This window comes from Carassius carassius, chromosome 41 (genome assembly GCF_963082965.1).
Source record: "Carassius carassius chromosome 41, fCarCar2.1, whole genome shotgun sequence".
NCBI lineage: Eukaryota > Metazoa > Chordata > Actinopteri > Cypriniformes > Cyprinidae > Carassius > Carassius carassius.
In genome coordinates this window covers 3606459-3620790 of record NC_081795.1, presented here as the reverse complement: position 1 = coordinate 3620790, position 14332 = coordinate 3606459, and the positions used below count along the sequence as shown (strand labels likewise).

Genomic DNA, 14332 nt, shown 5'->3' with positions numbered 1-14332 from the left:
TTGGAGAATCCCAAGGGCGTAAGTCCTAAATGTGGCCTTTTTCTTCTCTTTACAGGCCTAAAGAGGTGCAGTTAGCCTTGATCGTCTATGTGTATGTCTGAGGAGTGACAATGTGTGCCCTCTTGCAGCGCATGGGCAGAAGTAGGCCGACACACACAAAGTCACTGACACACACCCTATATAGCTCTACATACAGTCATTGACTAAACTAATTCCCCAATCAGCATGTCGCTTTTCTGGAAGAAGGACTTACAGCTCTCCTCTATGCCTGGTTTAGAAAGGGAGGACTGGGCAGGGGGTGTGGCAGATGCCCCCATCATGGCGAAGTGTGGGATAAATCAGACTGGAGCCATGCCCACTTCCATTGTTGGGCACTGATGGGGTTAATTTGGGATGAGGGGAGGTGAAGGAGCCTGTTTAATATAAAGGGGCTCAGAATGGGCCAGATGACTGGGAAGCATCCTGTCAGGACCGTCAGGATCGTGAATGAAGATTGACATCATTTATGGAGCATAAAAGGCAGATAGGCAAAACAAAAGGAAGTCATTGGGGAACACTTAGAGCTCGGGGAAGTGTGACCACTGTCTGTCCTTTCGTTCACGCTGTCGCTAGAGCTCTCTAACGAACGGTGATGCTGTTTCAACATTTTAAAGTCATTATTGAGTGCTTGAATGATTTTCAGGAGAATTCAAATGCGTGTTTTATGACTTGGGCCACACTAGCTAGCACTTCTGTTGATGCGTTTAGTGAAATGCCACTTTTGGCCTGCGTTATGCTGAGATGGCAGTATCTCAACAAACACCTCGCTGGGTACATTTACAGAATCTCAAGGTCGTGACCATCATGAGACTTTTGGCTAGCTTGTGTTGGAAGCATTCAAGCAGTTAAAATACATGTTTGCACATTTTTAACAATTGTACACTTTTAGCAATGTAAAAGGACACTTTATGAACATTTAACAGCATGCATACAAACACATAGAACTCACATATTTAATTGAGGCTGTCTGTTTGTGTATAGACACCATATTGACTTCACCATACCTTTAGCGCTTCTGTTCAAACACCAAAACCTGAGCTCTTTGTGATGCAAATGACTCAATAAATAAGATTTTAATACCAGGTGTACAAGCACAGACATACTTATCTCTACACAATTTGCTTAACCCACAGAATTCCAAAGAACTGGAATAGCCAACATTCACAAAATTCTACACGAGAACTACACATAAATGTATAAGCTTAAAATTTACATTTACATCTAAAGATCAGCTATTTGGGATAATATGCATGCAACTTCAAAAAAAATATATATATATAAATAAATAAATTTTATACATTTTGATTATATTTATAAAATATTACAAATATTGTATATCCCCAAGGGGAATCAATGTAGACAAGGAAACCTTGAATATTATAGCTCCAAATTTGGGATTTATGGTAGGTTTTAGAAAGTATGCTTCACAACTCATTGACAGGTGGTGTACCCAGATGCCCTGGAGGACACACAAACAAAAACCTGGTGCTCCCTCAGATTCAAATGGCCCTGATCCACACAAACCAATCCAAAACGCCCTTCCTCCCCTGATGGCTAATTAAACCAAACCTTATGCGGCTAGCTGACATGTCTACATAAGATGTTCCCCATGCACCCCAAAGCCCCGGCTGCCCACTTATTTTTTAGACACACACCCTGCTTTCTCGTTTTCTGGCTTTATTGATTTAAGGAGAAGGTGATGAACTAGTTCAATAACAGCGAGCCCAGACATAAACCCAACAACATTAATTGGGTTCGTTTATCTCAATGGCTTTAAAAATCAAAGCCATTTGTTGAGTCCACCATCACTCGGTTAATTATTTTTGAAGGCAGGAGAGGGCAGGGGAAATATAAAGAAAATGAATCACAGTATTAATCAGTACATTTTAACACTTTTTTGATAGCAGTTTCTCATTTTTAGTTCTGCTTAAAGGACCTGACTTATGAAAGGGGTTTAATTAAGTCACACGATCGAACTTAGCTGGACACAATGAACACGTGCTGAGAGAAAGAACTATGTGAACAGTACAACTAGACTGCAAATTACCAAAGCTTATGTTGAAAGATTGTATGGAAGGACACAGCTGCTGGTCTGCAGGAAAGAGGAAGAGAACACTTTCTCTTTGAAACCACACATACGAAGAACATAGTACTTCTGATTACGAATTGGTCCAAAATGTACCCACTTTGCTGAAAATACCGAATGTTGGATCATGTTGGAAACTTGTTTAAATGATATGTCAAGACCATAAATTAATCATATTTAATGATACATGCAGCAATAATCATATTAACCAGCTTGTGCCAGCAACAATCCAACAATGATAAAAATCAATAAAATCTATAATTATAAAGTTCTCGTGCACACTATTCTAATCTGCTGTTTTGTCTATACGAAAGAGAGAACCAGAGCTTAGGAGAATCAGACCATCTAAATATTAAATAAAGTTTATAGACATTCCATATCTACAGTATAGTGCTCTTGAGGTTGTTAGTACTGGCCCACTTTTTATTGCTCTTTTAAAGCTTATGAAACTTAATGCAATTCGTCGTTATGTTTTAGTGAAGTTTCAACTTCAATGAAAGTTCAAATGTCTCAGATGTTTCCCCTAAGGCACGTTAAGAGAAATATAAATAGAAACAAATGAAACAATAACAGTATATTGTAGAGCTGTATGATTAATAAAAAAAAAAACAAAGCATAAATCTGAGGGGGGAAAAACAAAAGAAAGGAATCTAGTTAAGAAGTTTTCATTTGTTCTCCACATTTTCACATTATTGTATAAGAAAAACAGATATCTCAGAAAATTTATGAAACATCTTTAATTGCATTTTTTATTTCAAACTGTGCTATCATGACAAATCTTTCTCTGTAAAGATATAAAAAAAGAAGCTGGAACCTAAAGCAAGAAGTGTTTTCTCCAATCATACTGATGTATAAGATAAATACATGAGATATTAAAAGACATCTAATTTGTTTTTTCTGTCTTTTTATGACATAAAAAACAAACGTGCTTATATAAAATCACTCAAACAACAAAACAATCTCAGTAAGAAGGGATCTAAAAAATTAAATAAATAAAAAAGTAACATTAAATATTGTTTGATACCTTTAAACATGATTGCTTGATTTTGGTATAAAAGGTAAAATTAATTAAAGTCAGACTAATTTAAATAAAAAGTAATTCAAATTTAACTGCAATATCCACTTGAATCCGTCTTCCAGTTGAGGGTCGTAAATGCCAAGTACATTATTCAAATGTGCAATGGCAGTCAATGCAATAAGACAATGACATTCACTCACCATTAGGTTTAATGCAAAGTTAAGACTGTTCATCTGGTAATAAAGCAATATGACTTAATTTTTAAAATAAAGCAAGGCAGACTAGCTTTGAGGGGCTTCCCAACCTCATTTATTTTGAGCAATGTGGTTTGATGTATTCTCCACGTGCTTGTTCACATATTTAACTAAGCTTGCAAACGCCAAACAAACCATTCCAATCATCTTCTGACCACCTGACCTGAAACACATCCAACAACCGCTGTCCAAAAACATCAGGAATTCTACAAGCAGAACTTCTGAATAGCACCGGTGCGAATGCTTGTGGCTCAGTGAGTCACCGCGGTCATCGCGGTTTCAAGTGCTCTAGGAATAATCCAATCAATCTACGTCAAACTCGTGACAGGCCTGTGAAAGTCAGAACAGCTGGCGAGGTCTCATGCAGCTAAACAGAGCACATGATGGGCATCGCTCAGGCCACAGAGGTTAAAGCTCTCAGTACAATAAGCTCTTCTGTGACGACTAAATGAAAGCCACTTCAGGTCCTGAAGACTGTGGTGAAAGGGCACAGCTGTTGAATGCAGCGTTATAAAAGCCGAGTTACAGCCATGATTAATGATCGCCACAAGGACAAGCCACCTTCAATCCGACAGATACACTTTACAAGGTTTTTTCTCTGAGCTCTTCTTCAAGTTTATTTGGTCTCTGAAGGTCATTGTGTACTTAAAAGCCATTCTCAAGTCACTAAAATGATAAATTGAGCCTTGGTGCTTATGTTGGCGGCTCAAGTTCAAATCAAGTTTTTGAAACCAATGGCATCCTTTGTTGTTCTAATGTAATATGAATAAAAGGTGACTCAAAGGTAAAAGAAAAGAAGTTAAAAGTACATTAAAAATATATTTGAAATTTAAAAGTGAAACTTTGAGAACTTTCAAATAATTTTTTCCAGTTGCACTACTGTTCAGAAGTATAGGGGTCAGTAAAAGGACACATTGATCAAACGTGACTAAGACTTTTTACACTGTTATTTTTATTTCAAACAAACACTGTTCTTTTGAACTTTTGATTAATCAAAAACTCCTGGCCCAAAAAAATCCATAAAATCCAAAAAAATCCATAAAAATATTAAGCATCACACATGTTTGTATCTTTATAAAAATCAGAAATGTCTCTTGAGCAGCAAATCAGCATATGACACTCAAGATCAGTAATGATGCAAAAAATTCAGTGTTGCATCACAGAAATAAATCACATTAAAATATATTCAAATAAAAAATGTTATAATATTTAGCACTTTTACTGTTTTTACTGTATGTTTTATCAAAAAGATACAGCCTTGGTGAGTGCAAAGTTGTTATTTTAAAATGATGTTAATAATCATTTGCTCCATAAAGAATAGTCATACAGATACATTCATTCTAAAAACTAACTCTGAGGTCCAGGGTACATTCCTTCAAGGTCATGGTCCTTCAAAATTTCTATTTCTATTAGAAAAAGCCTTTCAACAGCCTTACAGCCGCTGCGTGCCAACATGACAATAGAAGGGGAATTCTTCTAGATTTATTAAGAGTGTGACAGAACCTCTGCTAATTCACCAGAGCTCCAGGCTTTGAAGCAGCATTATTCCACCGCATGTTCATGTCTGAATCACATCAATCTTCAACCACTGCTGCACTTTGTTGTGGGCAAAAGAGTCAAGGTTTCATTAAAAAAAAAAAAAAAAAAAAATCTCTACTTAATGATGATACATTCTTTGACTTATTTGCATGTGTGAGGGTGAAAGTGAAAGAAAGATGGTTTATACTGCCAGTACTAACCTCACTTACCCTGAAATGATTCAATAATTGTTATAGAGGCTTTCTGTGGCATTCTAACTGGAAAACAACATGTCCTTAACATCGCAAATGGTTTAGAAATAAGCCAAACAATTCTCAAGATTTATACAGGTAGAAAGTCATTTTTAATTAACAATCGCTTAAAATTCATGAGATTTGAAATATGGTATGTACTTCGCTTTTTTTTGTGTGTGTGTGTGTGTGTTTTAAGCTCAAAAAGATAAATAACCTAAGATAATATAATTCTTTTTTTTTTTTATAAACTGCGCTTTAACAGTCAATTATGAATTTCAAAGGATCATGTTATTAGAATAAAATGAAATTCTTTAAATTATTCACTCAAATGAAAAAGAGGATCTAACGGTGCAGATAATTTACACTTTAAGAATAATTAGAGTGTGATTTTTCAGCTGAAAGCTTTGGTCACAGTTCACCAGCCGTCTGATCCAGAGTCAGGCAAGCTGAACAAACAGCAAGAGCCTATCTGCCTTTTCCAGGCTCACAAACAAACATTCACATCTGCACACTTTTATGCATGCATACATGCACAGACATGTGCCACTACTTTATATGCATTTCACTGACAACAGTTCCACAGCAGAATTTGCATCCCTTCTGAGAAAAGACCCCACCCAGCACCCTAAACGCTGCTCTGTTTTATCAACATACCAGGAAATAATGTCTCAGAGCTCAAGCTCCTCGCTTACAGATCTTGGCTGAAGGAGAATGACGCTGTTGAATGGATTTGTCATCTTTAACCTGAGGGGACTGTGGGAAAGAGTGGGTGTAATTCCTACTGAAAGATTACTCTGTAAAGAATTCACAGTATATCAACACTGTATAAATGCTTTATGCTCTAGGGCAGTGGATGATGGAAGGCGTTTGTGGGCGATCAGGGAAGCTGAGATTATGAGTTATAAAACAAATTATATCAATTATGATTAACAAGCTTAAAAATTATATTTGCATATAACATTTCAGTGACACAATAAAACTATCAAAAAGACAAACAAGTGATATGGATGTGCAGAACTTCTAAAGGAAATCCGTCTTTTATGGAGTATTTTATGGGATTGCGGTCTACTCACAGGTATTTAATATCCCATGATGACTTGATTTATTAAAGATCTTAAAGTGCATTTATAAGAGTTATAAATGATCTGTTTAAACCTGATGTTGCTGAAGCTGCAACTTAGTACTTAACTGTTCATAATGCAGCTTAAAAATGAAACATGATGTACTGGTGGGCTTGTTTTTTCACTCTTTATATTATGTGAAAACTCTGGGAAAATCTTATGCAAGCGTATTGTCTTGCAGAAAAAAAAAACAATGATGCGTTTTCTAAAGCCTCTTTTGTCATTGCACTCTTTAAGCCCATCACATAATCAAACCTGAACTTGTTTTTGCTTGAGTCTGAGGGACTGCTGACTGGTGACAGCATAATTACAGGTCATAAAACAAATTGAAATCTTTCATTAGAATGAGACGCATCTCATTAGAGAACATTATGTGCTCCACCCGGCTGTCAGTTTTTTTAGCTGACATACAGGATGCATACGATGTGATGTGATCCTTCAGGTTACAGAGACCTCTTTTAACCTGTGTATATGATTACAAACACACTTCTTCATATCCCTGGTTTCACACAATACCAGTATTATATGTCCTTGACAGTTACAGTTACAGTCATCACAAACCAGATGTTGCCTTCAGCCCTACTGTACTTCACCACTCACCCACATACCTCACACAATTCACACAAATTGCATAAATTATTTGTGATTTTTTTAAATAATAATACATTTTATTATTTAAATAATATTCTTTAATATGTATATTTATTTATTTGTTGGTCAATGAATTTAAAAACTCGAAATAATATATGTGCATTTCATCCTAATATAAAAATGTACAAAACAAATAATATAAAATAACATTTGTGATATTTTTTTCATATTTCGTAATATATTTATTTTTTATAATAACAACAACAATGTATATGTCTGTGTGTGTGATATATTTATTCTATATCTAAACTAAACCTGAAATATTAGCAGGTCATTTACTAATCTGAAATACTGATGCATTTAGACCAGTATTTATTTATTTATTTATTTAAACAAACAAACAAACACCTCTGTTTATTGGTAGCTGTTGATTAATTATGTATCCAGAATGCCGATTGGCTTGACACCCATACCATAGGCTTAACCAAACATATTAATCAGAGGAGAAGAATTCACATTCCTCCCCCTCCTCCGCTCTGCTTCATTCTATTTTTTAGTAAACACAGCTCTCAAAACAAAATCTGGAAGCAGCAGTCATGGTCATGATGGGGTCTATAATGCATTATGTCTGTTTATCATGCTGAATCTGCTTAAACACAAATCAGATGACACTGGTAACAGAGGAGTGATGGTCCTGATGCTCAACAGCCATCAATAATGTGTCCAGTGCTGCCCTGACACTCTGGAATTGATCTGAACATTACCAGTAACTGCCAAGAGAGAACTAAACTAAACTCAAATATTAAATAAATAAAACAATGGAACAGTAACTTTAATTAAAGATGAACATTTTATCTTAAGACAAAAATCGAATGAAAAGTAAAATGAGATCAAATAAAATCATAATACTTGAAATAGTCACAAAAAAATGTAAATAATGAAAAATGTACATACATTTCATCTTAATAATAATGAGTCTGTTCTTTAGTATAGGTGACTTTCTATGAAAGTCAAACAGATTGTGGTGGAGAGCAATAGCCACTTATTTTTTTCTCACATTTAAAAAATACTATACTACAGTTTTATTTTTCAAAGTATATGCAAATTAATTACTGCTCAAAATCATTTACTGCTAGAAACTAAAGTGCAAGTTAAATATTCACCTACTGACCCTTCATGCAAGCTCTGAAAATATAAAACATTACTGCAAATGACAATGTTTCAGGAACAGAATGAGATATTCCTTATATCTACACCATCTTAACCACCATCTGGCTTATCTGCCATAAAGTCCTTTCCTTATTGTGGCCAAAACGGAATCGCTCCATCGCTGAAGCATATTTAGGCGTGTGCTCAGAATTATAAAGTATATCCTAATAAAAGGCCTAGTGTCCTGAAACTTCACATCAGAGCATCTAACTACGTGTGAACATCCAGTGATCTAGAAGGAATATAATAGGGGAAATAATGTTGTAATCTACAATTACAATTTCAAAGACACACTCTGCGGGATTCGTCCTCTAATAGAACTTGGATTCCACAGAGATGTCTATATTTCTGAGGCCTGGAAATCTGTAACTCTTTTCCACACGTTCTCAGTTTACAGTCTCTTAGTTTTGACTAACTAGCAAAATAATGATTATTTCCAATACCTCCAATTGCCACCTCCAGTAACAATCCAGCCAGTAAAATTTAGCTTATATCTAAAAAGCTCATGTAAACAAGGAAGTAGGGTAACCAGGCTTACCTGTTGGAAAGGAAGTCAAGTTTGCATTTACTAACAACAATCTCACCAGATTCTCAACCGTAGAGCGATGCTCATGTTAATTCACATTTTGACCCCAGTTCTTGGTGAGAATTGTAAGATTACATACTTCCTCTTTAAAACTTGAGGTAAAAACTATACTGCCCCTAGTGTCAGAGATGTAGCATGTCAAAATCTTCCTATTCTAATAAAAAATAAAACAAGACATTTAATTACAAAAAAGGGGGGAAAAATGAAACTCAATGTCAATTGGAAAGTCTATACGAGGGTTATTATAGCTAATTGAAATAAAATTAAATATGAAAAAAAAACTTTCAGTTAGTTTCATTACAATATTTTTATTTCGTTTAACTTGATGTACTAAAATAACTAAACCTGAAAAAAAAAATATAATAATAATAAAAACTATAAGGAAACGCACACAAATAAAACTACTAAAACATGAATAAAAATTAAAATTAATACAAATAATAAAACTGAAAAATAATACAAAATATTTATAAATACAATTGTATCAAGGTAAATACTAAATTTATTCAAATAAATTAATGAATATAATAATAATAAAAAAAATCCCAATGAGAAATGGATAATTCTGTCGTATTACAGAGTTGCCAAATGAAAACGCATCAACTTTCATAAGATAATCTTAATATTTTATGTTACTATGTTTGATAAAGCTGATCAATTACAACATCTAAGAAACCTATTAAAGTAGCAAATAACAAAATGATAATGTAGAAGTAACATACCAGCAACATGTGTTTTGAGGAGCACTTCTCTCCTGTTAGTAACACCCCAAGAGAAGGTGCCTTGACCGGGACACAGTGTATTTTACAGCAGTGTGCCTGTGTGCACAATCAATATTTGTGTTCATATATGTGTGAAAATGAGGGCATCGAAAAGGAAAGAAAACTCTTCTTCAAAGGACTCTCTGATCTGCTTTGAACTCCATAAGTTCCTTCTTGAGCAGACTTATGACCTTATGACCTCTATCAGATCCCAAGAGCCCCTGAGGCAACCCCCCCCACCCCCCTTTCCTAATGGACTGCCTCTCAGAGCCTTTAATTTATTGGCTGACTCTCAAAAAAGCGTGAGATAAAGTCCAGCTATTAAAACCCTCTCTGTATTTTATCAAAAAATGTGAGTAGGGAATTTGAGTCTGATATATCAGTCTGTCATTGTTGGTAACAACACGTCTATGCTGTCTACAACAGGATATTACACAGAGCACAATACTAACGTCTACGATTTTCCCAGGTAATCTGATCAATTAAAAGCAATTTCATTTAAAAACCCATTTCATTTCAATTGTCCAAAGCCCGAATTGGTTCCACAGATGCTGTGAGGTTCAGATGCGTCGCCCTTCGCCAGTAGTCCCTCTGAGCTCTGACCTTGTGGAGCGTACAGTAATTGAGATTCACCGCTCATTGTTGGCTAATTAAAGACACCTCAAACCTCCTGGAGCACAGAGAGAGAGAGTGAGAGAGATTGTGAATGAAAGAGCAGCAGACGTGAAACAGTGACCTCTAAATGAGAGATGGTGCATCTGGGTTCTTATTTTAATTAGCAGCTGGCCTATCGCACAAGTCTTTATTATTCTAATGCACATTGTCTATATTTAAGACAAGACCACACACACACACCTGCTCAAGCACACTGACACAATCACATAGAATATCAATTAAAATGTAGATTGATGTTACAATTGTGCAAGGTTACATACAGGGGTGTTTCTTCAATTATGGGTCATTAAATATTTCCTTGATAAAAAATGTATCTTGATTTTTCCATACTTTCTTCTCGTCTCATATGTCATCTCATTGAAAATTTTGTCTTCCTGGTAAAAAAATTACACTCAATTTATTATGGACAAAATTGTTGGTTGAAATTACATACAAGCTGAAGTACAGACAAAATCTGAAAATAAGAAATAATAAAATCTATATAAAAAAAATACATAGCAAAAAAAAAAAGTTTGTTATATGATTTATTATAACAAAAAAGTGAATACCTGTTAGCTTAAATTAAAAATTACAAATAAATTACAATTAAAGTGTAAAGTAAATAAATACATAAATATGTAAATAAACAAACAAATAAATAACTGTTTCATATGATATTTTTTTATAAATCTTTTTAACAATATCTATCTTTATATAGAGTGTCATTTTAAATGTCACTTTTGATAAATTTAATCCATTTCTAAATTTAAAAACATATCTTAATGACCCTAAACATATGAATAATCGTGTACTTTTAACACTAAAATGAGAGAAGAATAGCTTTTTTTTTTAGATAAGCTTTTTTTTTTCATTTATCCTACAGCACACTACAGGACATATAAACTGTGATCTTGTGAGCCAAAGACCTCAAATATGTAATTAACACACAAATTACCTGTCACACTATACTAAACTAGCCTGGTTCTACCAGACTCTCGTACATTTCATTTGTACAGAGAGTCTGGCCTCGCTCCATTGAGAAACGTTTACTTCCTTGTAGGCGGGTTCTCTGTTAAAGTTCTAAACTATTGGATCTGCCCAGAGTCACTCAGGATCTGCCATAGCCAATCGCTAAAAATCAAACTTTTTCCCGAACCCCGTGGGAAGGAGGGCCACAACATAATGGCCACCAACAAAACTTTGCAAACATTGTTCTTGCTCCGGCTTTAACTTCTGTATATTCGGCAGTTTTGCAACAACGGACCAAATAGCATTACTCACGTTTATCTCCGTTGCCATTACTCCAACTCAAACTGATGCACTACGTCATCGTTCTCAGCCACTCCCTCTGTTCGCTGATTGGTCCTACAAAAAATTTGGTTCTGGAAACCTAAGAATATACTGCTGTCACGATCGGTGTTACAAAGAACCACGGGAGAGATCCAAGTGCAGATATGTGACTTTATTAAAGGGCAAATCCAAAGGGTAAACAGTCCAGGCAAGGTCAAAACCAGAGAATCCAAACATAAACCAAAACAGATAAGAACACACAGCAAGGGCAAGACAACGGGTTAAACATGAACATTAAACAAGGACTCCGTGACACAGACTCAGACAGACCGGGTATAAATACACAAAAGGATGATGGGGAAACAGGAGACAGGTGGGGAACAATCAATTACCTAAACAAGGAGGAAGGTGACCAAATAAGGAGACAGGAAGTGATAAGGTGACAGACACCGTGAGAAAGGAGGACATCTAGTGGAAACCCAGGGACACAACCCAGACACTGTGACAACTGCAAACCCAGACGGAGTACTGAAGGGAAATGAAATTGAGCGGAAGTACGTAGGAGGGCGGAGCCAGGCTAATACTAAACTACACTATAGCTCTAACATACAAAAATGTATTTCAAGTTGAGTATGAGTAAGCACGTAGAAGTGAAAGTGTAAAAAAGTGTCTGCTTTCATACTGTACACATTTAGATACATTAGCTGCTTGAAGGACTTGGTAATGCAAGAAATTACATAGGCAACCTTGAGGGAGAGCCAGTTGAATATACATACAGAAAAATTAATTGACAGCATCTGCCTTTGTTCTCACTCTCTTAAGCAAATGCATTCCCTGAGCTTTCACAAGTCATAATCGTGTCCATTTCTTCTCTCAGTGAGATCATGTTGCTCCTCAGCAATCACTGAATTGACAGTTTTATACAACAGCCACCGAGGGAAATAAAATCCACCTTTAGTCAGAACATTCTAGAAGAAGGATCAAATATTCACTCTGTTGTCTGAACAAGACCTGACAGTATGTTTGTTTTATTTATCACATCCACTCAACTTTCCCAGAGCACCTTGTCCTCTTTTCACTTTCTGTTTGTCCTCATATAAAACATAAGCCAGAATTGTGTTTGTTTGTGTTTATCTGGTTAACAATGCATTTGAGTTTACTTACAGGTTATGACAGTGACCTGCAAGCTGCTGAGCACGGCTGACTTTATCGCTTTTAAAGGTGAGCTGTGCTCATGCATGTAATTGCAGCCTAGAGCATGTGCGACTAAATGGACATTTTATGAGCGAGCATCATTAGACCGCACATCAGATACCACTTCCTGAACTCTGATAGGTAATGGAAGGATGCTCATTTTATTTTCAAAAGCTCTCTGCTGTAATGTAGCCAGTAGTAAAAGAAAGTCTGCTTATAAAGTAGAAATCAACACTGTGGTAAATCAAAGTGAAAATGGGCCAAGGATAGAGCCCTGAGGAATGCCACTGATAAATTTCACACATATGATGTTTTCTTCTGCAGAATCATACCGCATTTCATTTTTAGTTAGTTATCTTTCTGCCAAGGTTCTGTAAGATCTTTATTTTAAGGTTTGTAACAGTTCTGAACATTTCCTCAGTGACCCCTGAGGGTGCTGTCTCTCAATTTCACGTTCAAGTTCTGATCTGTTAATGTCAAAAACTCATTTCCTATGCTCTCAAAACATACACACACAAACATAATATACACATTTAGTTTTATATTACCACTGAAGTACTATAATAAAAGTACTTAATTCAAAGATTGAAATGTGATTCATAGTGGAGCTGGTGAAAATTCTAAAGGTGAAAATGAATGGAAAAACACATTATCATGACCTGTGCCAGGTTAAAAAGTTAAATCTCTAGTTACATTAGGTAATAATACAATATCTGAATAGAATCTTATGTTTTACATTTTCCAAATCTGAATCTACACAAGTTAGTGGACACAATGCATTTTGTAAAGTCATTTATACTGAAAAAAGTTTTCTGAAAGTACCATCTGTCTTGTTGAAATTTGGCCAACAGATGGTATAGTGTGTGGTGTGCCATGATGTGACAAAGACAACACACCACAAACAAACAGATTTTCAACCAGAGTCTCGACTATGAACACAGGAAATCTCGCAAAATCTCGCGAGACTTCAGAATAAGCATTGCGGACGATATGCAGGAAGAAATTGCAATGATAGTGTTTGGAATGATTTTCACAGAAAATTCACAGAAAAATAAGAAAAGGGTTTGGGTAAAGTCGTGGAGACGGCGGGGACATGGTCTGTACAAGTTACAGAGTGAGCTAGAGGTGAGCAATGGTCAGGAAATCACACAGCTATGTTTTTTTTATAATTGTTGTTCTCGGTTATCACTTGGAAAATAGATCTTATTCTCTTTGAAATTGCCTTATTAAATAAACTTTAAATAATTGTTATCAGATCTTACATCACTCTTTAAGAACATGATCATTCGCTTTCTGATTGGATATTGTTTAGTTTCATGTGATAATCTCCAGAGTGTGCGCGGGTTTGTCCTCGGGGTTCCCCCCACATATCAGGATTTCTGATCGTAAATATTAAACTTTGAATATTGAATATTCGTGATCGGGCGGCTCCGACATTCTTCCAATCAGGTTCAGACACTCTTAACACACCTCACACCAAGTGAAAATCAGATAATCTGTAGAACCATCAAGATAATCGGGACATAGCTAGGATTGTCGAAAGGGGGGAAATCGGCCAAAAATCAGCCCGATTATCTTTTTGTGCAGCATAAGGATTATGCTGCACAAGGATTAAAATCTTAAACTAAACCTCCTCGTCCTCCTAGTATGTTAAAATAGCAAATGATACTCTAATAAACCAAATATAACTAAATAAATCTGACACTAAATATTTTCAGTTTATCTCCAGCATGCACCTGACTCTGCTTTCACACATC

The 14332-nt window shown here is 35.6% G+C and overlaps 1 protein-coding gene across 3 annotated transcripts in view; it reads right to left on the bottom strand.

Moving 5' to 3' along the window:
* The window catches only part of LOC132123464 (roundabout homolog 1-like), a 235841-nt gene that overhangs the window by 151570 nt on the left and 69939 nt on the right, over positions 1 to 14332 (bottom strand). Inside the window, exon 1 of one of the 3 annotated variants that reach the window (XM_059534084.1) lies at positions 8629 to 8650. The exons of the other annotated variants lie outside the window; for them this stretch is intronic. The gene's annotated coding sequence lies outside the window, so the exon portion shown is untranslated. Of the gene's footprint in view, positions 1 to 8628; positions 8651 to 14332 lie in introns of those variants that run through there. 3 annotated transcript variants of the gene reach the window in all.